Here is a 9,283-nt window from a genome sequence, read left to right on the forward strand (position 1 = left end):
AGCTCATGACCATCCCCATGTGCATTCCTGAAGCTCATGGAAAGGGCCTTGCCTTAGATCCCACAGCCAGAAAGCAGAGGCACCAGGAATGAAAGGAGTTTCCAAGTCCAGCTGGCAGCCTTGTCCCTCCACACCAGGCTGCTCCAAGTGCCAAGGGACGCCAGGAAGCTCAGTCCACCCGGCGCCAGGTCCTGTCCAGGAGAACTGGGGGCCTGTGGTGGACCTACTGAAGGAAGACCCTACCATCGGTCAGTATCCCCTGCCCTCCCCCCGAGAGCCTCCTTCTGGGGCGTTGGGGCCTCTTCACAGTCAGAAAATTGACCCTCACAGGGGCACCTGGGTGGCTCAATCGGTTGAGTGCCTGACTTCGGCTCAGATCATGATTTCACGGTTCGTGGGTTCGAGTCCTGCGTCAGACTCTGTGCTGACAGCTCAGAGCCTGGAGCCTGCTTCCGATTCTGTGTCTTTGTCTCTCTGCCCCTCCACTGTCCTCTGTCTCTCTCTCTCCCTTTCTCAAAAATAAATAAATGTTAAAAGAAAGAAAGAAAGAAAGAAAGAAAGAGAACAAGAAAATTGATCCTCACAAAAGGACGCTCTGCTTTGCATTTCATGGGAGCACACTGTTGGCCTTCTCTTTCCAGGGGCCCCTCCCTACTGTCACAGAAGCAAAAGCCCCTTCCCTGTGGGTTTCTTATTCTAGACCTGTACTAGTCCCATATGGTAGCCACCTGCCACATGAGGTAACTGAGGCCTTGGAATGTGGCTACGGCTACATGTTGAAATGATAATACTTCGGATATATTGGGTTAAATTTATTTTTATTTTTTAAAATGTTTTATTATTTCTTTTTGAGAGAGAGACAGAGAGACAGAGAGATAGAGCATGAGCAGGGGAGGGGCAGAGAGAGAGGGAGACACAGAATCCAAAGCAGGCTCCAGGCTCTGAGCTGTCAGCACAGAGCCCAATGTGAGGCTCAAACCCATGAGCAGTGAGATCATGACCTGAGCCAAAGGTGGATGCTTAACCAACTGAGCCACCCAGGTGCCCCTACTGGGTTAAATTTTTTAAAAAAATTATTTTTAGCTGGGGGGACACCTGGATGGCTCGGTTGGTAGAGTGTCTGACTCTTGATCTCAGGGTCATGAGTTCAAGTCTCCCGTTGGGCATGGAACCTACTTAAAAAGAAATGAATGAATAAAATTTTTTTAAATGGTCTAAGTTAAATTTCACCTATTTCTTTGTACTTTTTCTTTTTTTTTTTGAAGCTTATTTAGTCATTTGGAGAGAGACAGAGAGCACGAGTGGGGGAGGGGCATAGAGAGAGGAAGACAGAGAGAATCCCAAGCAGGCTTCACACTGTCAGCGCAGAGCCCGATGCGGGGCTTGAACTCACAAAACATGAGATCGTGACCTGAGCCGAAACCAAGAATCGGATGCTCAACCGCCTGAGCCGCCCAGGCGCCCCTCTATGTTTGTTTTTTTTTATGTACTTTTCAACGTGGCTCCTAAAACATTTTAAAGCACATACGTGTCTTGCATTATATTTCTTTTGGACAGTACCGTTCTAGATAGAAATAGCTCCTCACCCCTGCACAGTGTTTTGTAGGATCTCATTGAAAACTGGGAGAGAGGAGTGGGGGTTATGTGCCTCCGTCTCACAAATAAGGAGAGTGAGGTGACACGACTTTGCCAAGGTCATATAGCCAGGAAGGGGTGGAGGCCAGATACAAAACCAGGTTTTCCTGACTGTAGAACTGAGACCCACTTTCCAAGGCAATCCAGAGAGATACCCCTCTCTCCACATTGGTGCTGATCGTCCCCGCCCCCCCTTTATTCACTGCCCCAGACCAGGCTGAAACCACACTTCCTTCCCCATGCTCTGGGAACTTCCCACTAGAAACATCCCCCTGATCTAACCCCATTAAGACTAATGCCTCTTGGCCCTCCACTGAAGTCAGAGTCTTAACTTCACATTAGACTCTGTGGCCTGTGATTCTGCCCATCAAAGCTGGTGCCTTTGCCCTATCATTAAAAGCCGTGTCCTTCTGTACCTGCGGCCACTCACGGGAGTGCCCCCGGGGCCAAAGAAGCACCAGGCCACCGCTTCCTGGGTCACACCCACTTCCTCTCCCACTTTTGATCCTGATCCTCCCCCGCCCCTGTTCACCCCATCTGCCTCCTCCTGGGGGGCGGGGGGGGGGGGGGGGGGGGAGATGAACATATTCAATGAGGCGAGGGGACTGTTTCTTTAATTTCCCCCCCTGTCCGTCCCTGGAACGTGATAAAAATACCCGGCATTGATCTTTTTTTCTTCCCCTTCTGCCAGGATAATGTTTACCCAGGTGTCAATCAGGAGAAGAATTTGGCTTCCTAATTTCTCTTCTCCTCCCCGGGGGCCACGCGTCTCCCCGCCTCACATGGACACTGAGCTGGAATCAAGGTTACTAATAATCCCCCAGCACACACAGACACCGAGAGCACATATATTAAAGTCACATATTGATTTATATTTTTGGGTCCCTCTGCCTTTCTGCCCAGCCTCAGCCTTTCTCTCTGCCAAGGAGAAAAAAAGAATTACACAGCTATATTTATCGCCAAGATGTTTAGCGTAAAGACCATTGTGTCCGAAGCTAAGTCCCACCCCCTGCCCTCTTTGGGGGTATTTTTAAAAAATAGCGTGGCACTGCCTCTCCGTAAGCATTTATCTTTTGTTGTTCGTTCTTTAACTTGGCCCTGAAGGAAGCGGTGAGAGATTTAAGATAGACTGTCAGAAGGACTTCCTGTGTCAAGTCAGAAGGACTTGACAGTGGCCGCCATCCCCCGAGGAGGCTGGTGGAGGTGTCTTGCCAGCAAAGATAAACCTGTTGCAGGTGGGAGAGGGGCCTGCGCGGAAGGTAACCTCTGGAGGTCACCCACCAGTCCAAATAGCACCCTGTAATTAGTGGCTCACCATTTATGGTCCCATTTCACAGTTGGGAAAATCAAGGGGCTGAGGAGTGAATTTACTTCCCACTGGGGCTCCAGAGTCCATGTCAGCCTTGGCCTTCCATCCGGACTTTGATGCTGACAGGAAAAAAAAAAAAAACAAACCTTTGTTCCAGGCATGGGTAACCCTGGCCCCGAGGAGTCGAGGTAAGGCTCTCAGAGCCCTAAGCCTGAGACCCGCAGCCTTTCCCCACACCTTTCCTACCACCCAGAATGCCTGTCACTCTGTCTGGCAAGGCAGCCATTTAAAAATGTCAAATTATTTGACTCCAGTTCCCTCAAGGGGTTCTTGGAATGGAAACAACATTGAGCATGGGAACTCGCACATCCTTTTTTTTTTTTTTTAAGTCATCTCTATACCCAATGTGGGGCTTGAACTCACAACCCCGAGATCAAGAGTTGCATGCTCCACCGACTGAGCCAGCCAGGAGCCGCGGCTCCAACTTCTTAATGCTTGCCGGTGAGTTTCTTGTTCTCTCACATACCTTGTCTCCTGTATTCTTCACAAATGCTCTGGGAGGTAGAGTGTCGGCCCCATTTTACACATGGGAAAACTGCTTCAATGACTTGCCCGGGGTCGTACATCTGGAAAAAGGCAGGCCTCAACTACAGCCCAGCTTCCTGACTCTGCAGGGCTCACCGCCTCACTCTCTGCCATGGGCGTAGCCTCCTGGCACTCAGTCTATGGTGACCTTCAGAACCCTCCAGCCTCCTTCCCTGGCCCAGCCTTGGGGTCATGGCTCTGTCTGCTCACCTTCAGGCCCATCTAACTCCCCATCCTTGACACTGAGAAGCATCTCTTCTGGTTGTACCCAGATGCACCCGGGCTGGGGTCAAACCTTTCCCTGATGGAGCCCGAGTCCTGCTGTTTGCTCAGCCTCTGCCAGGGACTCTGAGGGGCTGGCTACCCCCTGCTTTCCCTTTGGTATTTTCCAGTAGCTTGACTGAGTTATTTCCAACTCAGTGTTCCTTACTTCATTCTGGAACCTATTTTCCCTCCTAGCAGGGCTGAGAACTAATATCTATGGAGAGTCACCATGTGCTAGCCCAGTACAGGGCTTTATCCTTCTCTCCTGTTGACTTCCACAACAACCCTGCAAGGTGAAGGTTGAGCCTCTTATTACAGATGGGGACACCGAGGCTCAGGGAGCATAAATAACTTCTCCTAGGTCACCCCGAGGGTAAGAGGAGTTAGTGGGATTGGGGTCAAGTCCCTGTGACCCAAAGTCCTCGCTTTGGAGCTCACTCTTTTTTCTTTTTTTTTTCTTTTTCTTTTTGGAGCTCACTCTAGCTCACTCCCACTGGGGGCCGTCCCCATCAGACAGGCCGGGTGAGGGCGGGGGCCAGACAGCGCAGGGCGCGGCGGGAATCAGCAACGAGGACCCTCCCGGGGAACTTTTCCCATTGAAAATCTGTTCCCCTTGCGGCCACGGGTGATGTATGGCTGGAGCTGATGAGAAACGTGCGGCGGAATGGAGGCGGGCGGCGCGGGCGGGGGCAGCGCGGCATTGAGATTCCGCGGGGCGCGGGGGGGGCGGCGCGGGCCCTGACACGGGCCGGGTAATTGATCTGGAGGTGCCAATTTGCAGCAACTAAATATTTGGTTTCTGCCTCTGCCCGCTCCGCACTCTGCTCAAACAAACTTCAATTAAAAGCGAAAAGCGAAGTGGGGGGCGGGGGGGAGGGGAAGGCGGCGCGCCCGGGTCCCCGCGGCCCGATCGATGGCGCGGAGCCTGCGGGCTGCGAGAGCCGCTCGCCGGGCGGGGGGCAACGCAGACGCGGGCGGGGCGGGCGCCCTCTTCCGGATCGCCGAGCACCGGGCGCCGGGCCCTCGAGAGGCAGAGCCCGGAGGAGGGCCGGCGGAGGCGGCGCTTCGAGTGGGGAGCTTCGGCTTAATCAGCACGGCAGAGCTCGGGGAGCCCACTGCGTGCCAAGCGGGGAACACAAATAGGGCCAGCCTGGACATCCCACTCCGGACGTCCAAGCCTGTGTTCTCGGGCAGGTGCCCCGGGGAAGGAGGGGCCCCAGGGCGCTGACCCCCTTCTCCCAATGCACCCACCAAAGGAACTTTGATGATGGCCTTGCCCTTCAACAGCATTCACTCGGTGTCTTTCCTGGGCGCCGCTGCGTTCCTGGCGCACTGGGCGCCTAAGGCCCATCTCCTCTCCTAGGTCTGCCCCTTTGTCTACCCTTGGGTTGGCCTAAGCGCTTGGCCTGAATCCAAGCCAGGCCCCACCCCTGGTGGGGTCTGAAGGAGAGGGTTTGTAATTGGGAGGAGCAGTGAGATCCTGGGCAAATGGGGAGGGGTTCTAGGGAGTTGGCTACAGCCTGGGGCAGAGGAAGGATCTTTGGGTCACAGTTGCCTCCTTTTGGCATTCAAGACAAACATAGCAACAATAGTCATTCACGGCACAGAAAAGTTTCTGTCCCTCAAGGATCTTTCAGTTCTTTGGGGGAGAGACCCTAGTGCTGGAAAGGGGAGGGAGCTAATCAAGGGTGTTGGGAAGCAGAGGGATCTCAGGGTCTGCGGAGTGGGGCAGCCCAGAGGGGTAGTTTAGACTGTTCTGGGAAAGATGTGATGAGGGATGGGGGTGGGGGTGGCAGAGGCATCCAGGTCAGTGTGGAGGGTAGGAGCAGGTTCAGATGGATTGACATGGGGGGAGTTGGGGTCCTTCCATCTGAGTTAAAGTTTCTTGAGGGCCAGGTGTGGGAGGTAAGGCAGAGGGGCTGAGAAGTTAAGTGAGGAAGTCCTTGTCCCCTCCCATATGGCTGTGCCCCACCTTTGGGGGCAGAAAGGTGGCTTCCAGACTTACCCCTTCACCGAGTGAGGCTGATGCTGGTCCACTCAGCTGCAGGCTGCAGCCCCTTTCTTCCCCTCCTCCCCTTTAAACAGCCTCTTCTGCCCCCCCACCCCCACCCCAGGATCCCCTTGGTTCCCAGCTGGGTGTGGTAACACAGGTGCTGCTTCCGTGCATGGATGGCTTCCAGGCACCCAGATGTCTCTGCAGGGTCCTCTGGGCCAGGGAGGCCTGGATGCCTACCCCATTCCCAAACACAGGGCTCTGGGGGAGATTGGTCTCATCATCCCCCCCTTCTGTCCTCCTTCTATTCCAAGCTGTTGCCTCACCTCCCGGGCCCTCCTCATGGGCCCTCAGTGCCCAGTTCTCTTCGTGGCTTGGGATATGGGTCTCTTATTACAGAGGAGCTGGACCCAGAGCTTAGTGTAAGGATGAGGAAGAGCCCCCGCCTGGACTGCCCTCATAAGCGCCGCCCCCCCTCCCGCCATCCACCCCTGCTCTCTCACCCTGGTCCCTCCTAAGGGCTGCCGCACTCCTCAGCTGAAGCCAAACCGCTTCCCAGCCTGCAAGCTGGGCTCCCGCTCCCTCCCATTCCCTCCCTCCCTCCCTTCTCTCCCTGGGCGCTGAGCTGTGGAGCAGAATGATTTCCTGTAATTGGCCAGCAATCCGGCTGCCCGACTTGTTCTATCGACATGCTGGTTAGCTGGAAATTGTATTGGAATCTGAGCGACGGGGAGGGGAGGGTGGGGAGCACAAGGAGGATGGGGCCCCAGCTAGGTGCAGCCTCAGCTCTGTGGGTGACACAGAGGAGCCACGGCCAAGTCTCTTCCGAAAGGAGCGGGAAAGCAGCCCATAGGGCCTCACTACCCCTTTCATTTGGCTCCTTCTCTTCTGCCATCTCTGGTGTGTGTGTGTGTGTGTGTGTGTGCGCGCGCGCGCCCGCATCTCCCCTGCCATCACCTATGTGGCCCCGAGGCCCAGGGTCATCACTGCCCCCCCCCCCCCATTCCCTCTCCTGCCCCTGGAACTGGTTCCTCCTGACCTAAAGTGCTTTTGTCAGAACGAGGGGCACTTAGCAGACCTGGCTGTCCCTCTGCCATCCAGTATCCAGCCAAGGAGGCTCATTATGGAGTGTCCCGAACCTCCCCCCTGCCCCTCCGTTCAACCTCCCCAAGGAAAGAAAGAAACTGGACATCTGAAGAGGAGTTGACAGTAACTCCTAGACAAAGACCCAAGGTGTAATTAAAGCCGCCGTGAAGGTAGTGGGAGGGACATGTACTGGGAGTCCAGAACTTGGTGACTGTGCCCGTTGGTTACTTGGGCCCGACGACTCAACCGTAAATTCTAGCCCTGCTTCCTTCACCCCTTCGCAGAGTTGACAGATTTCAAGGAGATAACTGCGTGAATGTGCTTTGTAAACGGTAAAGCTCTGCTAGTTACCCTAGGGCCAGCCAGAGCCTGGGGATGGGGACGGTTTTAGGGGCCTTGCCTGTCGCCTTCGCCCCCACCGTGCGCAGCCCTCACTGGTGTCTTTGTTGTTCCGCGGCATAGGTAAGGCCCAGAGTCCGGGAATGGGGCGTGGGGCCAAGCGCGCAGGTGGAGGCTGGGAGGCCGGGGTCCCAGGCCTGTCATCGTCGCGGGGGTGGGAGGGGACACATCCTTCCGCCCCGCGGCGCCAGAAGCCCGCGGAGCCCGCAGCTCCAGCAAAGAGGACTCGGCGAGCTACACCGCTTTTTAATTAGCGCCCGGGGCAAGGCGGCGCGTCCGCGCTCCCGCCGCAGCCGCTTGGCAGGGGATCAGAGGCGCCCGAGGTCCGGGAGCGGAGGCGGGAGCAGGACCCGGCAAAGTTAGTAACCGCTTCGCAAACGCCCGCTGCGGAGGCCCGACCCCAACCCGGGCTAGTGCTGCCACCTGCCGGCCGGAGGGGAGGCCGCCCGCTCCGGCGCGGGGCTGGGCTCCCGGTGACCCGGCTCCCGCTGTTTCCTCTGGAGCCCGAGGAGCGACCGTGAAGTCATGCCCCTGGGAAAGTAAGCCTTATTCTTCATTTTTCCCTCTCTTTAAAAAGTGAGCTCTACGCCCCATGTGGGGCTTGAACTCACGACCCAGAGTCTCATGCTGTACCGACTGAGCCAGCTAGGCGCCCCCAGTAGGCCTTCTAAGTCTGCCTTGGGCTACAAAGCCTGGGAAAGGGGAGCGGAAAGGAGCGAAGTGGGAGGTGGGAGTGGGTGGCAGGACCAGGGTACCAGGAGGACTGGCTGGCGTTTTCTGTACACCTTCCAGTCTGGCCATGCTCTGACATTTTTGCATCAGATTCTGCAGGGTAGGAAATAATTTTTTGGAACTGTACAGTTTGCAAAGGGTTTTCACTGTCCTCCATTTAAGTCCTTTGATGGAAGCATTATGAAGCTAACTTGATAGAAGAAGCTCCAGTCAGGAGGTCACATTAAGGAGGCAGAAGCAGTGGGGGGGGGGGGGGTAGGCAGGTGGCTCAGTAGGTTAAGCAGCCGACTCTTGATTTTAGCTCAGGTCATGATCTTATGGTTCAAAAGACTGAGCCCATTGTTGGGCTCTGCTGCTGATAGCAGGGAACCTGCTTCCGATTCTCTCTCTCCCTCTCTCTCTCTGCCCCTGGGAAAGGCCTCACTCTCTCAAAAAAATTTTTTTTCTTAAGTTAAAAAAAAAAAAAAAAAAAAAGGAGGCAGAGCCCGGATGCAATCCCCAGGCTGCTGCTCTCTGAGAAATCTCAGGGGTACAGCCAGCAGGGGTCCGGAGCCTGGCTCTGTGACCTGAATCAGATCCCTCCACCTCTCTGGGGCGGGAATCCGTGATCAGTTATGTTAGCTATAGGGTGTTGCGCATACAGCACACTGTCCAGAACGTCACAGGCATTCATGAGGAGTCATTTTCTCAACGACTGGGGGGACAGGGCGCTGTAAGGGGTCCGTGCCTTTTCTCCTTTTCCTCCTCTTGCCAGGTCCCACAGAACTGGGTCCTATCCTGCCCTGCCACCCCTACCCCCCGCCCCACTCCCACACAACCAGACACCTCCTTGCTGAGTCTTTCTTTGCCCCTCGGGGGTGTGTGGTGACTTAATGAGCTGGCCTCCGAGGTATAAGCAGCTCTGGGAAAGGGGGCACTAAATATGGCCACCACAGCATTTGCATTTGTCACACTCATTTGTGGCCTTAATAGGCTGCTGGCCGCAGGATCAGCACCTCAGCAGGTCTGCCAGCTCCGGCAAGAGAGAGCTGAAGTGTGTGCTGGTCTAATTGGTCAGGGAAGGAAGATGAAGCGAGCGAGTTGGAGGCCGGCCCCAGCACCTCCACCCACCTCCCACAGGGCACGCCTGGGCCTAGAGGGAATCCTCCCGGGGCCCCACGAGAAGTCAGAGGGCTACCGGAGAGGTGGAGAGGTGAGGGACCCAGGCCTCAGTGTGGGAGGAGACCAAGCGTAACCCCTTGGTCACAGCCACATCGGGAACCTGTCAGTCCACGGTGCTA

Source organism: Panthera leo, chromosome E1 (assembly GCF_018350215.1).
Source record: "Panthera leo isolate Ple1 chromosome E1, P.leo_Ple1_pat1.1, whole genome shotgun sequence".
Taxonomy (NCBI): domain Eukaryota; kingdom Metazoa; phylum Chordata; class Mammalia; order Carnivora; family Felidae; genus Panthera; species Panthera leo.